The 21737-nt window shown below is 34.3% G+C and overlaps 1 long non-coding RNA gene across 1 annotated transcript; it reads right to left on the reverse strand.

Annotated features, from left to right (window-relative positions):
- Positions 1 to 11141: 11141 nt before the first annotated feature.
- On the reverse strand, positions 11142 to 20525 carry LOC112424894 (uncharacterized). Its single transcript, XR_003015824.2, has 3 exons — positions 20434 to 20525; positions 16047 to 16131; positions 11142 to 11156 (listed from the first exon to the last, which is right to left on the reverse strand). It is a non-coding gene; the product is annotated as an uncharacterized lncRNA (long non-coding RNA).
- Between the last annotated feature and the right edge of the window lie 1212 nt (positions 20526 to 21737).

The following is a 21737-nucleotide window of genomic DNA, read 5'->3' on the forward strand; positions in this document are numbered from 1 at the left end:
TCTAGCACTGCAGCCCACAGTATAAGAACAAGGCAGTCCGGGCGCGGTGGCTCATGCTGGTAATCCCAGCACTTTGGGAGGCGGAGGTGGGTGGATCACCTGAGGTCGGGAGTTCAAGACCAGCCTGACCAACATGGAGAAACCCCGTCTCTACTAAAAATGCAAAAATTAGCGAGGCATGGTGGCGCATGCTTGTAATCCCAGCAACTCAAGAGGCTGAGGCAGGAGAATCGCTTGAACCCGGGAGGTGGCGGTTGCCGTGAGCTGAGATCGCGCCATTGCACTCCAGCCTGGGCAAAAAGAGTGAAACTCCGTCTCAAAAAAAAAAAAAAAAAAAAAAAAAAAAAAAAAAAAAAAGAACAAGGCAAAAGCAACCTACCAGTAGAGAATTTGAAACTTGTAGAGCACTGAAGGTAATAATAAAAACCCACCATTCAAAACTAGCTCGTAGCTCAGTAGCTGATTAGGTAGACTCAACTTCCACACTCAGAGTTGGATAGAAATATTTGCTGAGATAGACCATATTCTGGGACTTAACACAAACATCAACAGAGGTAAAAAATTAAAAATGCTCAAAATGGAATTAAACTAGAAATCAAAAGACAAGTTAAACCACAAATTGATGGATTAGAGACTTAAATGTTAGACCTAATACCATAAAAACCCTAGAGGAAAACCTAGGTAGTACCATTCAGGACATAGGCATGGGCAAACACTTCATGTCTAAAACACCAAAAGCAACGGCAACAAAAGCCAAAATTGACAAATGGGATCTAATTAAACTAAAGAGCTTCTGCACAGCAAAAGAAACTACCATCAGAGTGAACAGGCAACCTACAGAATGGGAGAAAATCTTTGCAATCTACTCATCTGACAAAGGGCTAATATCCAGAACCTACAAAGAACTCAAACAAATTTACAAGAAAAAAACAAACAACCCCATCAAAAAGTGGGCAAAGGATATGAACACACATTTCTCAAAAGAAGACATTCATACAGCCAACAGACACATGAAAAAGTGCTCATCATCACTGGCCATCAGAGAAATGCAAATCAAAACCACAATGAGATACCATCTCACACCAGTTAGAATGGCGATCATTAAAAAATCAGGAAACAACAGGTGCTAGAGAGGATGTGGAGAAATAGGAACACTTTTACACTGTTGGTGGGATTGTAAACTAGTTCAACCATTCTGGAAAACAGTATGGCGATTCCTCAAGGATCTAGAACTAGATGTACCATATGACCCAGCCATCCCATTACTGGGTATATACCCAAAGGATTATAAATCATGCTGCTATAAAGACACATGCACACGTATGTTTATTGCGGCACTATTCACAATAGCAAAGACTTGGAATCAACCCAAATGTCCATCAGTGACAGACTGGATTAAGAAAATGTGGCACATATACACCATGGAATACTATGCAGCCATCAAAAAGGATGAGTTTGTGTCCTTTGTAGGGACATGGATGCAGCTGGAAACCATCATTCTTAGCAAACTATCACAAGAACAGAAAACCAAACACCGCATGTTCTCACTCATAGGTGGGAACTGAACAATGAGATCACTTGGACTCGGGAAGGGGGACATCACACACCGGGGCCTATCATGGGGAGGGGGGAGGGGGAGGGATTGCATTGGGAGTTATACCTGATGTAAATGACGAGTTGATGGGTGCTGACGAGTTGATGGGTGCAGCACAGCAACATGGCACAAGTATACATATGTAACAAACCTGCACGTTATGCACATGTACCCTAGAACTTAAAGTATAATAATAATAAAAAATAAAAAAATAAAAAAATAAGGTGAAAAAAAATTACCATAGGTTATATAGAGCAAAATTAGAAAATATTGTCCAGAAATCATAACATGTCAAACATTGTGGAATTCAGGTAAAAAAAAAAAAAAAAAAAAAAAAAAAAAGGCTTAGAGGGAAACATATAGCATTATATGCTTATATTAGAAAATAAGATAGGCAATATCAATAATATCAATAGTACAATTGTCCATTTTAAGAAACTAGAATAAGAAGACAAACTCAAAGCAAGCAAAAAGAAGGAAATGCTACAGATGAGAGAAAAACCCAATGACATTGGTAACAGAAAGTCATAAGAATTAAATAAAATCAGAAGTTGTTTTCTATGAAAAGAGCAATAAAATTATTAAATCTTTATACTAGAAAAAAAAGACATAAATTACCAATATCAGGAGTGATAAAGGGATATTACTACAGATCCTAGAAATAGTAACGGAACTTTAAGGAAGATCATTAACAACTTCACACACATAAATTTTATAACTTGGATGAAATGACAAATATCTTGAAAGACACAAACTACCAATCTTAGGAAGAAATATAGAAGCTTGAGAGTTTTACATTTATTGAATAACGTATAACTGAAAACCCTCCCAGCACTGAAAACTCCAGTCCCACATGGTTTCACTGGCGAAGACTATACCAAACATTTAGAAAAAAATCAATTCTATACAAACTCTTCCAGAATATAGAAGAGGAGGCGACAGTTTCCAACTTTTTATGAAACCAGCATACCCTAATGTCAGACAAATGTAATAAAAAATAAACCACACACTAACATGCTCATGAACATGAATGCAAAAATTTTTCAAACTGTAGTAAATTGAATGCAGCAATAATTAAAAAATAATATATCATGACCAAGTGAGGTTTATCCCAGGAATGAAAAATAAGTTTAACATTTGAAAATCTTCAACAGGCTAAATTCCATCATCAACAGGATAAAAAAGAAAATCATATAATTATCTCAGCAGATATTTTACAAATGCTTTTGATAAAATTAAGCATCTATCAATTATAAAAATTATTAGCATACTAGGAATATAGTATCCTGAGTCTGATAAAGTGAATATATGAAATACCTATAGCTAATATCATGTATAATGGTAAGCCTTTAATACTCTCGCTAAAATCGAGAATGAGGGAAAAATGTTCAGTCTCATTATTTCTATTTAGCATCATAGTGAAAGCCCTAGTCAGCAAAATAAGGTGAGAAAAATAAATACAAAAAAAAAAAAAGAGAGAGAGAGAGAGAGATATACAGACTGGAGAAGAAACAAATGTATTTGCAAAAGACCTGAATGTTGAGTTGAACATCCGAAACAATCTACAAAAAAGCGATTAGAACTAATAAGTGATTTTTAGCAAGTTCTCAGGAAACAAAGATCAGTTGTATTTCCACGCTGGCAATGAAGAATTTCAAATTAAAATTAAAAATAAAATCACCATATAACAGCCTCAGAAAATACATGAAATTTTTAGGAGAAAATCTAATAAAGCATGTAAAATTTGCATACTAAAAATTACAATTATGTCTATTTGGAACTAGTACCATGTTGTTTTGGTTACAGTAGCCTTGTAGTATAGTTTGAAGTCAGGTAGTGTGCTGTCCCCAGTTTTGTTCTTTCTGCTTCCGATTATCTTGGCTATGTGGGCTCTTTTTTGGTTCCTTTTGAAATTTAAAGTAGTTTTCTTCCAATTCTCTGAAGAAAGTCAGTGGTAGCTTGATGGGGATAGCATTGAATCTATAAATTACCATGGGCAGTATGGCCATTTTCATGATATTGATTCTTCCTATCCATGAGCATGGAATGTTCTTCCATTTGTTTGTGACCTCTTTTATTTTATTGAAGACCGCTTCGTACTTCTCCTTGAAGATTTCCTTCACATCCCTTTTAAGTTGGATTTTTGGGTATTTTATTCTTTTTGTAGTATTTGTGAATGGGAGTTCACTTGTGATTTGGCTCTGTTTGTCTGTTATTGGTGTATAGGAATGCTTGTGATTTTTGCACATTGATTTTGTATCCTGAGACTTTGCTGAAGTTGCTTATCAGCTTAAGGAGATTTTGGACTGAGATGATGGGGTTTTCTAAATATACAATCATGTCTGCAAACGGAGACAATTTGACTTCCTCTTTAATACCCTTTATTTCTTTTTCTTGCCTGATTGCCCTGGCCAGAACTTCCAATACTATGTTGAATAGGAGTGGTGAGAGAGGACATCTTTGTTTTCTGCTGGTTTTCAAAGGGAATGCTTCCAGTTTTTGCCCATTCAGTATGATATGAGCTGTGGGTTTGTCATAAATAGCTCTTATTATTTTAAATACGTTTCATCAATACCTAGTTTATTGACAGTTTTTAGCATGAATGTCTGTTGAATTTTGTCAAAGGACTTTTCTGCATCTATTGAGATAGTCATGTGGTTTTTGTCTTTGGTTCTGTTTATGTGATGGATTATGTTTATTGATTTGTGTATGTTGAACCAGCCTTGCATCCCAGGGATGAAGCTGACTTGATAGTGGTGGATAAGATTTTTGATGTACTGGTGGATTTGGTTTGCCAGAATTTTATTGAGAATTTTTGCATTGATGTTCATCAGGGATATTGGCCTGAAGTTTTTGTGTTTTGTTGTATCTCTGCCTGGTTTTGGTATCAGAATGATCCTGGTCTCTGATAAAACAGACTTTAAACCAATAAAGATCAAAAGAGACAAAGAAGGATATTACATAATGGTAAAGGGATCAATTCAACAAGAAGAGCTAACTATCCTAAATATATATTTACCCAATAAAGGAGCACCCAGATTCTTAGAAAGTTCTTAGAGACCTACAAAGAGATTTAAACTCCCACACAATAATAATGGTAGACTTTAACACCCCACTGTCAATATTAGACAGATCCACGAGACTGAAAATTAAAAAGCATATCTAGGACTTGAACTCAGCTCTGGACCAAGCAGACCTAACAGACATCTTCAGAACTCTCCACCCCAAATCAACAGAATATACATTCTTCTCAGCACCACATTGCACTTATTCTAAAATTGACCACATAATTGGAAGTAAAACACTCCTCAACAAATGTAAAAGAACAGAAATCACAACAAACAGTCTCTCAGACCACAGTACAATCAAATTAGAACTCAGGATTAATCAACTCACTCAGAACTACACAACTACATGGAAACTGAACAACCTGCTCCTGAATGACTACTGCGTACATAACAAAATGAAGGCAGAAATAAAGATGTTCTTTGAAACCAATGAGAACAAAGACATTTTGTTCTTATTGCATACCAGAACCTCTGGGACACATTTAAAGCAGTGTGTAGAGGGAAATTTATAGCACTAAATGCCTACAAGAGAAAGCAGGAAAGATCTAAAGATCTAAAATTGACACCCTAACATCACAATTTAAGGAACTAGAGAAGCAAGAGCAAACACATTTAAAAGCTAGCGGAAGACAAGAAATAACTAAGATCAGAGCAGAACTGAAGGAGACAGACACACACACACACACACAAAAAAAAAAAAAACCCTTCAAAAATATCAATGAATCCTGGAGCTGGGTTTTTGAAAAGATCAACAAAATAGACCACTAGCAAGACTAATAAAGAAGAAAAGAGAGAAGAACCAAATAGATGCAATAAAAAATGATAAAGGGGATATCACCACCAATCCCACAGAAATATAAACTACCATGAGAGAATACTATAAACACCTCTATGCAAATAAACTAGAAAATCTAGAAGAAATGGATAAACTCCTGGACACATACACCTTCCCAAGACTAAACCAGGAAGAAACTGAATCTCTGAATAGACCAATAACAGGTTCTGAAATTGAGGCAATAATTAATACCCTACCAACCAAAAGAAGTCCAGGACCAGATGAATTCACAGCGAAATTTTACCAGAGGTACAAAGAGGAGCTGGTACCATTCCTTCTGAAACTATTCCAATCAATAGAAAAAGAGGGAACCCTCCCTAACTCATTTTATGAGGCCAGCATCATCCTGATACCAAAGCCTGGCAGAGACACAACAAAAAAGAGAGGATTTAAGGCCAATTTCCCCGATGAACATCGATGTGAAAATACTCAATATAGTTATAAAATTTATATGGAAAAGCAAAAGACAAAATAATTGGAATTTTATTTTAGAAAAGGAACCAAAGTTGTTATACATACAAAAGCCTGATTTAAAGATTATTTACAAAGCTACAATAGTCATGATAGCATAGTACAGGCAAAAGATAAACGTATAGATAAATGAATAAGAAAAGTCAGACATGGATAAACATATTGATGTCAATTAAATTTTGAGAAAGATGCTAAAATAATTAAGTGGAGTGAGAATTGCCTTTTCAGTATAAAAGTTCCCCTAAACTCATTGAGTTTATGTTAAACTAAATCATTGTTCTAAATGGAAAATCTAACTCTATAAACATTTTAGAAAATGTAAAAAATCTTTTGACATTGCATAAAGCAAATACTCTTACATGTGATAGGAAAAATCATAAACTTTAAAAATGATAATAGTACTTCAAAATTTTAAATTTGTGTTCTTTGAAAGGCATTGTTAAAATGAAAAGATAAGCCATAGATTATAAGAAAATATTTGCAAAATCTACATTTGATAAAAGACTGGTATCAAGTATTATGTAAAGAATTCCTACAACTCAATTATGAGGAAATCAATGAACTAAGAAATGGGCAAACAATTTGAATAGACATATCACAAAAGAAGATATACAAATGGCAAATAAGCACAAGAAAAGAGGTTAAGCATCATTAGTCATTAAAGAAGTGAAAATCAAAACCACAATGTGATGCCACTATCTATCTGATGGAATGATTATAGGACTTTTTTTTAAATCTGAAGATACCAGGTACTGGAGTGGATATGGAGCAACCCACACTCTGAATTATTACTGGTGGGAATGCAAAATGATACAGGTATTTTGGGGCATGGTTTGGCAGTTTTTATTAAGTTAAACCTATAACTTCCATACAACTCAGCAGTCCTCCCCCTGGTATTTATGCAAGATAAATGAAAATATGTCTACCTTTCCATACATTACTATTTATAGCAGATTTATAATTACCCACATCTAGGAACAGCCAGATATCCATTAACCGCTGAAAGGGTTATCAAAGTGTGGTGGTACACCCTTAAAAAGGAATACTACCTACCAATGACAAGGAATGAACTACAAATACATGAAAGATACGTGGTTGAATCTTAAATACGTTACGCTATTTGAACGGAGCCAGAGTTTAAGGCTACGTATTCATGACATTCTTAAATAGCCAAAACTGTAGGTATGGAAATCAAATTACAGGTTGACAGTGGATAGGGTTGGAGAAAGGGACTGGTTCTAATAAACCACGAGAGAAATTTTCATGGTAATAGGTATATTCTATATCTTGGTTGGAGTGGTGGTTACACAGCAATATATATCTGTCAGACTCATAAACAATGCATATTTAATGAACATGTATCTATTTATGTAAATTATACTTCAATAAACTTGATGTGTTTCAAAATATCCTTTTTAAAAAAATCTCTATAATAGGGTTTAATTCACCTTATCTTTGATGATTGTAAGACAAGAGGATAATAGGAGCTTCACCTCTCAATTGTCATGAACTCTGCAGAAAATTTAATGCTGAACACTTGGAAAATATTGTCTAGCTCTTCCTATTTGCTTCTAAGGACTTTCTAAATGAACATACTGGGACAAAGCTTACTTTATCAGAAATATAAAATGACAAAGTAAAAAATAAAGGCTGCCTCAAGAAACTCTTAAGAGAATGACTCAAACCTGTTTAGTGAACATGGGAGGGTCTAGGGTCAAGACACAGGTGAAGACAAACATAAGTCATACGGCACTTTTCTCTGTATAAAGAAAGGTGACTGACAAAGTGTCTACTATGGGTCTTAGCCTAAGGTCAGGGTTATACTAATAATAAGATAAATAATAACATTTCTAAGAAAAATTGTTAATTGAAATTAAATCTTCCTATCTTCCAGATCCAGAGCTGATTTCTGTCTTCCCAAAATCTGAATCTCTAATGAGTAGGACACATATATCATTGAGATCATCATTTTTCTCTAATTTTATAGTATTTAAAACAATTCAATATTCCATGCTTGATTTAATTTAACAAATTTGATGAGTATATTCCAGGTAGAGCTGTCCAGATTATCAATGCAGCTGCTCTGGACTATGATGTTAGAGCTAATTTCCAAGAGACTTTCCTTTGTGACATTACATAAAATTTTTCTTTTTATTTTATCTATAAGAGTTTATTGACTGGTATTGCCTAGGTTTTCTTCTAGGGTTTTTATGGTTTTAGTTCTAACATTTAAGCCTTTAATTCATCTTGAATTAATTTTTGTATAAGGTGTAAGGAAGGGATCCCGTTTCAGCTTTCTACATATGGCTAGCCAGTTTTCCCAGCACATTTTTTAAATAGGGAATCCTTTCCCCATGTCTTGTTTTTGATGGGTTTGTTAGAATGGTGATCTTTAAAAAGTCAGGAAACAACAGGTGCTAGAGAGGATGTGGAGAAATAGGAACACTTTCATACTGTTGGTGGGATTGTAAACTAGTTCAACCATTGTGGAAAACAGTGTGGCAATTCCTCAAGGATCTAGAACTAGAAATACCATTTGACCCAGCCATCCCATTACTGGGGATATACCCAAAGGATTATAAATCATGCTGCTATAAAGACACATGCACACATATGTTTATTGCGGCACTATTCACAATAGCAAAGACTTGGAACCAACCCAAATGTCCATCAATGATAGACTGGATTAAGAAAATGTGGAACATATACACCATGGAATACTATGCAGCCATAAAAAAGGAAGAGTACATGTCCTTTGTAGGGACATGGAGGAAGCTGGAAACCATCATTCTGAGCAAACTATTGCAAGGACAGAAAACCAAACACTACATGTTCTCACTCATAGGCGGGAATTGAACAATGAGATTACTTGGACACAAGGTGGGGAACATCACACACCTGGGCCAGTCGTGGGGTGGGGGGAGGGGGAGGGATAGCATTAGGAGATATACCTAATGTAAATGATGAGTTAATGGGTGCAGCACACCCAACATGGCACATGTATACATATGTAACAAACCTGCATGTTGTGCACATGTACCCTATAACTTAAAGTATAATTTTAAAAAGAAAAAAATAATAAAATAAAATGTATTAAAATTTTTTTTTAAAAGTTGTTGACACCAGCATCTCACTGAAGAAAGCAGTGTGCTATAACATTAGGATTCTTTTTCTTTTTTTTTTTTCCTTTTTTTTTTTTTTTTTTGGAAAGAGGCAAAACTTCTGATAGAGTCAACCACTGAATAGGCAGCATCCACAGAGATACCAGCTTAGTTACTCCAACATTCAATTTTTGTTTCAAGATATGAAGACAAAATATTAAATTTAACCTGGCACTTACCTGCTGTGTTAAACTTCTTGCAGCAGCAAAAACTTTTTCTTAAATTTCACCATTATTTACAAATCTTACAATGCAACATTATGACATTTCTTGCTGAAATCTGTTGACTCAGCAATCTGGAGAGAAACTTGCTTTTCATGTATTACACAAAACCTCTTAAGCATGATATGACATGTCATCAGTACGTCAACTTACTCTGTTCAACAGCAGAGCCTTCAATTTCTCATACTGCATCCTGTCCAAACGTTTTACCCACTATAATTTTACATGCTGAAATCATTAGTTTCTCACCAGCTGTGTGACTTCTCCTTTTCTGGATAATACATTTAATTACTAAATAACTTGATTCCTGAGGCTTTTGACTAAGCATGACTTTCAAAAATAAAACTTTGCTCTAGTTTGAGAATATGATAATCATTTAATCACTAGCTTTACCTGTCAAATGGTTGTGACTTGTGTATTAGTGACTTTTTTTGTATATAGTTTTTATTGTATTTTTATCTATTTAAATTATTCTATTTTATTTCTTTCTACTTTCTATTTTGCTGTTCTTTTACTAACTTCTTTACAAATATGTACATTAAAAGCCACAAATTTCTCCATCAATACTCTTTTAACTTCTTCACACAAGTCTTGATATGTATTATTACCATTGAATTTAAAACATCATCTAATTTCCCCATGATTTTTTTGATGCATAGATTTTTTATTATTATTATTATACTTTAAGTTCTAGGGTACATGTGCATAACATGCAGGTTTGTTACATATGTATACTTGTGCCATGTTGCTGTGCTGCACCCATCAACTCGTCAGCACCCATCAACTCGTCATTTACATCAGGTATAACTCCCAATGCAATCCCTACCCCCTCCCCCCTCCCCATGATAGGCCCCGGTGTGTGATGTCCCCCTTCCCGAGTCCAAGTGATCTCATTGTTCAGTTCCCACCTATGAGTGAGAACATGCGGTGTTTGGTTTTCTGTTCTTGTGATAGTTTGCTAAGAATGATGGTTTCCAGCTGCATCCATGTCCCTACAAAGGACACAAACTCATCCTTTTTTATGGCTGCATAGTATTCCATGGTGTATATGTGCCACATTTTCTTAATCCAGTCTGTCACTGATGGACATTTGGGTTGATTCCAAGTCTTTGCTATTGTGAATAGTGCCGCAATAAACATACGTGTGCATGTGTCTTTATAGCAGCATGATTTATGATCCTTTGGGTGACTTTTTAAAGTTTTTTTGGAGACTTTGTTTCATTTGTAATTTGTGATTCTTTATAATCCATTCTATAAAAACTGACATCAGCCAAAAATCCTCTTCTTCCATGTCTTAAATTATTTTGAAATAATCACTATCTTAAGATGGCCAGACATGTTTTTAATATACAAAGGCCAATACAACATAAAATAGGAGGGCATAATAAATAACTAAATGATAACTTTTTAAAATACCACAAAATTTCACAATACAATTCAATCTAATTCACAACATTTTTATTTTGCCAAGCACACAACACAACAGCAAAATGCAGAGAAGTAACTAAGTCACGGTGCATAAAAATTCCTTTTTTGTCTTGAAAATAATTGGAGGGAAACCTCCAATTTTCTGTTACACAGCCAGAGCATGTTCAGTCCTATGAACCAGTCAGCAGCACATAAGAGAAGGTGACAGGAAGCAAGTTAGAGGAAGAAGCTGATGTCATCAACACACTTTCCTACCCTCTCTCCAATAGACACATCAGTAGTCAATGGCCTCCCATAACTCGTGACAGAAGCTGAGAATGAATTCAACCAAATGAAATGGACTTTCCTTCTGTGTACTCTCATAAAAGGCTGAAAGACCTATAATAAAAATTCTAATGGTGATAAGCCGTCAATATTCACTACTGGCAGTGTTAGCTTGGAAAAGCACTTAAAATCTAAGTAACAATTATTTTTCTAATCACCATGTTTCATGGAATCTGTAACAACATTTGCAGATCCCCAATTGAGACACTGTTATAAAAACAATTGAAATAAAATCAATATGATATTGCTTTAAACACACAGAATTTTTGGAATTTTAGAACTCAGAATTAGACGTCTATACTGATGGGATATTATTATATGATAAACATGAAGTTTAATTCAGTGAGTAAAATATAGATTATTGAATGAAAGGTGCTGACAAAACTTGGTAATTTGAAATAAAGTAATAACTCCTAATATCTGAAATATCCTAAGTAAGATTCTGAAATAAATGTCAGGTAGATAAAATGGTTAACAATAACCATGTAAACCAAAAGACTTGCAAGAAACTCTAAAAACTATACTATCTAGGAATCAGGGAGACTTTCCTAATTCAAAGCTAGATCATATAAAATAAAATTTAAAAAAACAGATTAAAGTTTTTGTATAGAAAAAGATACCATTAAAAAAGCAAAAAAGAAAAGAAATTTTTCCAAAAAATGTAAACAAACAGATGATAAATCATGGATTAATTTATAGAATACACAGTATATCTTACAAGATAAATACAGTCCTCTCTCAGTTTCCATAAGGGATTGGTTCCAGGACTTCCTTGGATACCAAAATTCAGGGATGCTCTAGTTCCTTGTATCAAATGGTGAAGCATTTGCATATTCCTTACATATAACTTCCCATATACTGTAAATTACTTGTAGATTACTTATAACTAATAAAATGTAAATACTACAGTTACTATACTATATAGTCATGATTTGTATTATTTTTATTGTTTTGTTGTTATCTTTTATTGTTTTTTCCTTAACATTTTTAAACCACGGTTGTTTGAAACTGCAGATGCAGAATCTGCCCATATGGAGGGCTAACCTCTCTGCAGAACAAAATAAAATAATATGAAAATGTACAAATTAAAAATTCAAAGGAGAGCAAATCCAAATAAACAGCAAATATGTAGAAAGGTGTTCAATACCACCAACCATCAATAAAACGTGGATTTAAGTGACCATTATATAATTATCTAAATTCAAGTGTCCAGAGCTTTTTCTGATGGGAATTTTTTCTTTCTTTTCCTTTTTTTTTTTTTTTTTTTTTTTGTGCGAGTTCAAGCAATTCTCCAGCCTCAGCCTCCTGAGTAGCTGGGATTACAGGTGAGTGTCACCATGCCTGGCTAATTTTTGTATTTTTAGTAGAGATGGGGTTTCACCATTTTGGTCAGGCTGGTCTCAAACTCCTGACCTCATGATCTGCCCACCTCAGTTTCCCAAAGTGCTGGGATTACAGGCATGACCACTGTGCCCGGCCTAATTTCACATATTCTAATTTGACTGTGAAGTGCTATGGTCCTTTTGGAAGGCAATTTGGTAATATTTACTCCAAAATAACTCTCATAATATTCTACCCCCTGGAAGGAAAAGTATCAACTTCTAGATAATAAGGGCATATGGATAAGGATGTTCATTTATCCTTGTTCACAGTGGCCAGGAACTGAAACAGAGACGAGACTACCCATCAAAAGAGGAATCACTAGCTTGATTGTTGTGATGCACACCATGCAATATTACACAGCCATTGAAAACAATGAATTTAAACTATAGCAGATGATAGTGAGAGATTTACCAAAATGTTTTAAAGGCTGACGAAGGAAATACACAGAAAAGTAACTAATAGCATGCTTTTAAAAATAAATCTAATATCTAAATAATCATCCTTTAATTGAAATGAAAAAGAAAAAATATGTGGTTATTAAACATGTGTATATGTATAATAATAGAAAAAATAAAGACATGCATACACTATATTATCAAAATTATTTCTCTTAAGGAGTGAGGTTAAATGGGCTGATATTGTGGCCATAAAGGAGAATAGGAAATGTGTCAAAGATAAAAAATAGATAAATAATTAAATATTATGATAGTAAATATTAAAGATATGTTCTTAGGAACAGAAATAAGGAATAAATACATGGAAAAAAGACATGGAAAATTCATGATAAACATGTTAACTCTACTTAAAATAATTTGCAAATTGTATGCAATTCTAATAAAATAGTAGAGTTAACATTGGAAATAGATGTTATTTTAAAGTTCACATACATAAAAAGGAAATGCCATAAAGAGTCAGAAAATTCTGAAAAGAAGACTCAGAGAGTACTTGTTTCATCAAAAATTAAAATATGGCAGAAGATCCAGTCATAAAAATGTTTGAAACTAGCATATAAACAAAGGTAGATACATGGAAAAAGTGAAAGTCCAGAAATAAACTCCAATACATACGGGAATGTAGTATATGTGGTAAATGTAACATTTCAAATCAATGAGTAAATTTTTTTTAAAAAAAGGTTAAAAAAACTGTGCAGCCATCTGGAAAATATAAACTTGGGTTATAAAGTCATCTCTGCTTCCCAAATAATGTCCAGATGTCTAAAACATTTAAATATATAAAATGAAATCAGAAAGGATAACAAAAATATGTAGGAGTATTTAAATTGTAATATAGTAGAAAAGTTTTACTTAAAACATAACACAAAGATAATAATAGAATGATTGATGAATTTGACTTATAAAAGTTAAAATTTTCTACAAAGCAAAGAACACCACAGACTAAGTCAAAACAAATTACAAAATGGGACAGAATATTTGCCACACTAGAAAAAAGAGCAAATATTTATAATACATAAAGAGCATTTGCAAATCAATAAAAAGGGGTTAAAGGATATGAACATAAAACTCATAGAAAAAATAAAATAGAAATTTAAGCCTATAAACAAATGCTCAGACTGACTCATTTACATAATGCAGTTAGAAAAGTTTTGGGTAAAATTCTTCACCTATTCAAAGTTTTGGTTAGATGTATCAATGTTAAATTTATTGAAGTAAACTCTATATTTATTTAAAAGAATATCCATATTCTTAAGAAACAAACACTGAAGTATTTGGAATAAAATGCCATGATTTATGTAACTTACATTTAAAATTGTACACACATATAGTTATATGTGCATATATGTATTTATACACACACAGAGAAAGAATGATCGAGCAAATAAAATAAGCAAATGAGGTAAATTGTGGACAGTAGATGAATCTGGGAAAAGAGTTTATGGATGTTTTTATATTACTTTTACATGTGCAACATATCTGTAATTTTAAAATTATTTTTGAACAAAAATTAAAATTTTGGTTACTGTGGAGAAAGCATTCAAAAATCATTTATTAAAGTGTAAAATTTGGCAATAACTAACTTATGTTAAAATGCACATTTTTTATCCAATGATTTCTAGGAATTTTTCCTATGAATGTGCAAAAGGAAGATTGTACAAAAATGCTTATTCCAGCATTGCAAAAGGTACTAAAACACTGAAAATAATACCTATCAACAGAAGATGGGTTTAGTTAAATACAGCATACACATACAATGGAATACAGTGAAGATATTAAAGTATCAGTTAAATGAAGACATATATACACATAAATATATACTAATATCCATCATATGTCATTGATGAAAAAATAAACTTCCACATACCAATATAGACTCGCTTATTCACTGACTATCTTTAAATGAATACATACAACCTCGAAAATCTGTTTTGCCCTTAGGGAAGAAACCTGGAAAAATAACTAAACATAGAGATTTGCTTTCCATAATACAAAATTTGGTAATTTTAAAATATATATACATATAGTGTGTATATATATGTATATAATTTTATAACAAACTTAATAAAAAATAAAAATAGAATCACAGTTTAAAATATCGCTTTGATACTAATTCATTTAAAGAGACTACAGGTGATATGTTTTGAAAAAAATAAAGGTGATGATGTTCATCCTTTATAAAAACATTGCTTTTTAAGAAATCCAATTTGTAAAATCAGGTATCTTGCCACCAACAGTATATGTTTAAAAACTGAATAGATGGATGCCTATGTTGGGGAAAATTTTGTTTCTGTCTCGTAAAAGGCAGCAAAACACATGCAGTGGTGTGCTCCCCTTTCCGATGCCCTGAGTGAGACAGGCTAAACTATGATGCAGCGTTAGAATCCTCTTCAGTGCCTCTACCTGTTGGAGTTGCATGCTTCATACAATTAGCATGGAATTCAAAATTTGACAGACTTCAGTTTGAATCTAGCTGTACAATTTATAAGCTGAATAACATTGAGTAAACTACTAAAGCTTCCTCTCTTGCTTCTTGTGGAGATTAAAAAATGTGTTGAAAAATATTTAAAGCAGTATCTGCAATATCTATAAGTAGTGTCTGGCATAAGATAATACGTATGCAATTGGTAATACATATTATCTTTATTGTCATTATTGATATATGGTATTGTCACTGTTATTGACTGACGGATTCTGGTCTAAAACCCAGTCTCTAGTACAAAATTCTAATGTTAACTACACTTTATAGCAGTCTTAATGAAGTGATATGTGAGGGAACTAGTTCATAAGAATGTAATGTCCTGCTCAGAAGTACTAACAGGAGTTGAGTGAAAAGAAACTGCAAACTACTTGGGGAACAGGAAATAATTCAATGGATAACAATTCACAGGTTACTTTTCCTGTTTTTGTGTTATTTTTAATCGAAGTTGAAAACTCAATTGCTAGCACTTTTGTGAACACCTTCAGGTTTGGGAGAAGTGCTTAACAATATTCTATATAATGTAATGTATAATTCTACAATGTTAATGGGCAAATTAACCTATCAAGAAAAATCACCATATTGGCCAAATATCTCAGTTTGTTTATCTTAATCACTTAAAAGACTTACCACCACCACACTCTGAAGGCATTTGATAGTAAATCCTTTAAGGTGAGTACAATGTGTCGCTCTACAATGTTAGATCTCTTGACATCTAGGAAAAGCAGGCATTTAATAAGTATTGGTGAAATAAATGAATGAATCAGGTAGCCAAGCTAGAGACTTCCTTGTTTGAATGATGGAACACAGATCAATAAGTCTGAAGTGGACTACATATGGGATTCAACCCTGCTGTGGAACAAACTCATTGTGCTACACGTGTTCCTCTCTTTAAATTACGGTCATTTTAAAAACTATAGATAGTGAAATAAAACATATGCTGGTCTCAGAATTAATATTGCAGATCTCATCATTTTGTATTCGTTTGGCTTGCAGGGAATCCCAAAGAATAAAGTGTTATATTAAATCATACAAATAGTATCAGTGGATTATATATGCCTCTGCATACTTAATCCTACAAAAATGGCATCTGAGGTGTGAATGAAAGAAAAGGGGAGAAACTCAGAAAACACTGGAAGCAAGCCAGATCTCTGGGGACATTTCTCTAGTTTGGTTCAGGTGAAGAATTGAAGGCTTCTCTCATTTTCTCGGTTTTCACAATAACACACTATTTGAAATATTTTTCACACTCGTGATTTAGTATTCATTTGTTTAAATAATTGACTATTTGCTTTCCTCACTAGAGTCTGAAATCTATGAAGGCAAGAACTTCTCAGACAAAATAAATACGATTTCATTAAGATATCCACAGTCTCCAGCAGAAGGTTTGACAAAGATTGGATATCAACAGATATTTTAGTGCATAAATAAATTAAAATGTGTATTTTTCCTGTTGCATTGTGGACGTTACTAACAACTGGAGTGAATATATATACATATATAATAACATATATGTTAACATTTTGGCTGCAGTAATGTAACTCATTACTCAAGAGAATGATCACCAGGGACCAAGCAGAAGATTTCTGTGGACAGAGACAAGAAGAGCAGGGATACACTAGAAAAGAGGTGCAACCCGAGCCTAACACTAAGCACCTGATACTTCCACAGAGCAACCATTCTCCCAGAGAACGCTGCTGAGGTAACTACAGCTGTGGTGAATGTCCTTCTAAAACAGGAATAATTGGAGACAGAAAACAGAACTTCAGTGGAGTCTTAAAGACAAACAAAATTAAACTAAAAATGAAAGTCAACTATTCACTCAACTGCTCAGGACATAAGATGGTCACTGGACCAAAAACAGGCTTCATGACTTTACACAAACATTTCAAAATGTTAAGTATGATAAAAAGCACTGCCATTTTCATTATTGGATGCCTTTGGCCTCTTCCAATTACTTTTCGATATGAGTTCACTTTTTTATCCCATGGATTCTCAGGTTAAGTTCAATGAGCTTGTCACTTAATGATGACCCTTGAAAGGATTTCAAGAAAAGTAATAGATGCGAGCTAACTCTACCTGTCAATCATTTATGATATTTTTCAATATCAGCCCACTCAATTCTATTCCAACTTGAAGGCCCTTGGGATGGTTTGCTCAATAGTTCTGTCTGTCCAAGTTGTTGTTGCAGTGTCTGGACACTTTCATCAACAAATGGCACAGTTCTGCTTAGTATAATAGAATGAAAGTGTTTATATTGCAAACCATATTGCATGATCATGCTGCTCTATCTTCCTGAACTGCTCATCTTGGTCTTTTCTGTCTACTTTTAATCCTGTTTTTCTTCTTCTTCTTCTTCTTCTTCTTCTTTCTTCTTTCTTCTTTCTTCTTTCTTCTTTCTTCTTTCTTCTTTCTTCTTTCCTCTTTCCTCTTTCCTCTTTCCTCTTTCCTCTTTCCTCTTTCCTCTTTCCTCTTTCCTCTTTCCTCTTCCTCTTCCTCTTCCTCTTCCTCTTCCTCTTCCTCTTCCTCTTCTTTCTTCTTTCTTCTTTCTTCTTTCTTCTTTCTTCTTTCTTCTTTCTTCTTCTTCTTCTTTTTTCTTCTTCTTCTTCTCCTCCTCCTCTTCCTCCTCCTCCTCCTCCTTCTCCTCCTCCTTCTCCTCCTCCTTCTCCTTTCTTCTTCTCCTTTCTCCTCCTTCTCCTCCTTCTCCTCCTTCTCCTCCTTCCTTCTCCTTCTCCCTTCTCCTTCTCCTTCTTCTTCTTCTTCTTCTGTACATGTGCACAACGTGCAGGTTTGTTACATATGTATACCTGTGCCATGTTGGTGTGTTGCACCCGTCAACTCGTCAGCACCCATCAACTCGTCATTTACATCAGGTATAACTCCCAATGCCATCCCTCCCTCTCCCTCCTCCCCATAATAGGCCCTGGTGTGTGATGTTCCCCTTCCCGAGTCCAAGTGATCTCATTGTTCAATTCCCACCTTTGAGTGAGAACATGCTGTGTTTGGTTTTCTGTTCTTGTGATAGTTTGCTGAGAATGATGGTTTCCAGCTGCATCCATGTCCCTACAAAGGACACAAACTCATCCTTTTTTATGGCTGCATAGTATTCCATGGTGTATATGTGCCACATTTTCTTAATCCAGTCTGTCACTGATGGACATTTGGATTAATTCTGTTTTCAAGGTCTAGCAAAAGTCCCACCTCTATTTCTTATCTAAATTACTGTAACATATATGGACTGCTCCATTCTTTTGATTTTCCACACTTAAACTTTGTCTTGGTTTCTTTATCTGTAAATAGGGATAGTGGTAGAATTTATCTCATAGTATATCAAGCATTTTTCCATTGCTTGTCACATAGAAAGAACCCAATTTTTAGGTATTATCTGACTGGATATATGTTTGCTTGTTTTTCTCTCCCATTGGGTTGTAAGCCCTTCGGGTAAAAAGACAGCAGCAGTGGCAATGTGACAGACCTAGATTCTAAACCTAACATTTAGTAGACCTTCAATTTCCTCTATTCTTGTTTCCTTAAGAATATTGAGAGGACAAAGAGACTTAATAATTAACTATACGGTATTTAGCATATTATCTGGGTCACAATAGGAGCTCAATATATTTATTTATTAAACGTGCATTAAACTATCATTTACTGAGCGGGGCTTGATGTGAAATGTATGTGTGCATGTATTATGTCATTAAATCATATTCTATCATGATATAATGCATATGAACACACATTTCACATCAAGCCCCACTCAATAATGAGTGAAAGAAAATGGTACTGTGGAACAGGTGCCATTTTGACCCCCGTTTTACAGAGAAGGAAATGGAGGTTCAGGGTTTAAGATCACAAAGCTCAAGTGGCAAAGCCAAGAGTTAAATATAGTATTGTCAAACTGCAAAGACTTGCTCTCTTAACTCCTCTGTAATTGTCCCCTTTTCTTCTCTTTACATCAATACATTAAGTATATCAGGTGTAGAATAAGTGCTTATTGGTAATTACTCTGCAAACTGTGTTTATTTATTATAATGTTGAGCAATCAAGAGCAAATAAGTACTATTTTGACATTTTTTAATGTCTGAAAATTTATTGAAAACACAATTTCTATTCAGAGGTTTAATGTAGGTTTCCTCAAATAGGAAATGTTTCCCCAAATAATATTCCTAGACAGTATTTATGAACCAAAAACATTTATTTAAAATAAACATCGAACAAACTTCAGTGTTACTGGAATGAACCTTTTGAAAAAACAAAATGTATCAAGAACCATAAAGAAAGTGCTAAAAGCAATGGTTGCTTTGCTTAATGGAGCAAGGGGAAAGTCTTTGATGCTGCTCTTAATAGTAGTCAGTAAAACAGTTTCCAGTAAAACTTAAGTGAGAAAATTAATCCCATAATAACAGCATGCATGCAGGTTCAGCTCAAATAATAGTGTGATCACATGGAGCAAAGAGACTTTAATTTGTGTTTTAAAATGTATTTAGTGGGCGAATTGCATACTCATGTAAAGAGTTATTTCATAAAATTTTTATTATTCAGCAAGAATTTTGAAAATACAATATTAGGTAAGTCTTATATAACCTAAAAATATCAAGTAATAGTTTTGCAATTTAAATGCTACTAGAATCAATCATTCAATAAATATTTATTAGGCATCTACTACTTTGTACCAGGTACTTTGCTGCTAGGCTCTGAAGCTATCAAATTATAAATGGAAGTGATCTTCATCCTCAAAGAGCTCACAAAGCAGTGGGAGAGATCAGCAGATAAATAAGATTTTAACAACAGTATAACGTAAAAAGTTCTATGTGACATAGACTGCTGTGTGTGCACAAACACCCATTTCAGTTTTCCTTATGGGAAATTAGAATACATTTCCCAGCCTCTTTTGCATTTAATTGTGGTAATGTGACTGAGTTCTTGCCAATGGAATATGGAAAGAAATGATGTTTAATACTTCAAAGACTGGCCCATATAAACCACCCACAGGAGATATTTTCTCTTATTTCCTCACCTGTTAGATAAATGGAACAGACTCCGAAACCTTAAAAATGGCAGAGCCACAACACAGAAGGAGTTTGCATCCTGGAAACTCTGCTCACTCAGTTTTCTGTTGAATACCCCCACTGAAAGCTTACCTGAGTAAAAAATAAATATCAATTATCTAAAGCCATTGATATTTGGGAATCATTCATTATACTAGTTAGCCAACTCTAATACACACTTTATTTATTTAATTAATTTCATTTGTTTGTTTTTGAGACAGAGTCTCGCTCTGTCACCCAGGCTGGAGTGCAGTGGCGCGATCTCGGCTCACTACAACCTCCGTCTCCCAGGTTCAAGCGATTCTCCTCCCTCAGTCTCCTGAGTAGCTGGGATTACAGGTGTGTGCCACCACACACCTAATACACACTTTGTACAAAGAAGACGAGCAGGCAAGCCAAAGGCGCACAGAAGCAGGAAGAAGTACTTCTGCCTACGTCACACTCTAAAGGTGGTAAAATTCAGACTGTATCTTTAGGGACACTTCCCCTTTACAGTGTACATGTTAAAAGTGCTCGGAGATAACCTACTCTATTCTTGCAAACATTTTTCTCAAATGAAACAAGGTTCTGTTTTGACATTTCTGGATTTGAACACCCTAGAACCAAGAATTTATGCCCAAAAATTAGCTAATCAGAGACATGATCTAGTGAGCTATCAATATTAACGTGGAGTTGAAATCATGCTTTCAGGATGGCGGGCCTCTTCTAGCAACTACTTATGTGAGATGGTTAGAGCAGGTCACTGACAATATGTTGTGCTTTCTGGTACCTAAGAAAAGAGACCATCTGTATTCATACAGATTACCGTGTATATGTCTACATTAACATGATTCAATAAATGATATGGTTTGGCTATGTCTTCACCCAAAACTCATCTTGAATTGTAGCTACCATAATCCCCATGTGTCATGGGAGGAACCCAATCAGAGGTAATTGAATCATGGGGGCAGTTTTTCCCATGCTGTTCTCATGATAGTGAATAAGATCTGATGGATTTATAAAGGGCAGTTCCCCCACACACGCTCTCTTGCCTGTCATCATGTAAGGTGTGCCTTTGTTCCTTCTTCGCCTTCCACCATGATTGTGAGGCCTCCCTAGCCATGTGAAACTGTGAGTCCATTAAACCTCTTTTTCCTTATAAATTACCTAGTCTTGGGTATTTCTTCATAGCAGTATGAAAATGGACTAGTAAAATAATTTTCTGGTCTTTGTCACTATAATTTACTATTCCAGGAAACTCTTGTCAAGGAAGGTAATAATTTTAAATAACTTT

The sequence above is a fragment of the Macaca nemestrina genome, chromosome 12, assembly GCF_043159975.1.
Source record: "Macaca nemestrina isolate mMacNem1 chromosome 12, mMacNem.hap1, whole genome shotgun sequence".
Taxonomy (NCBI): domain Eukaryota; kingdom Metazoa; phylum Chordata; class Mammalia; order Primates; family Cercopithecidae; genus Macaca; species Macaca nemestrina.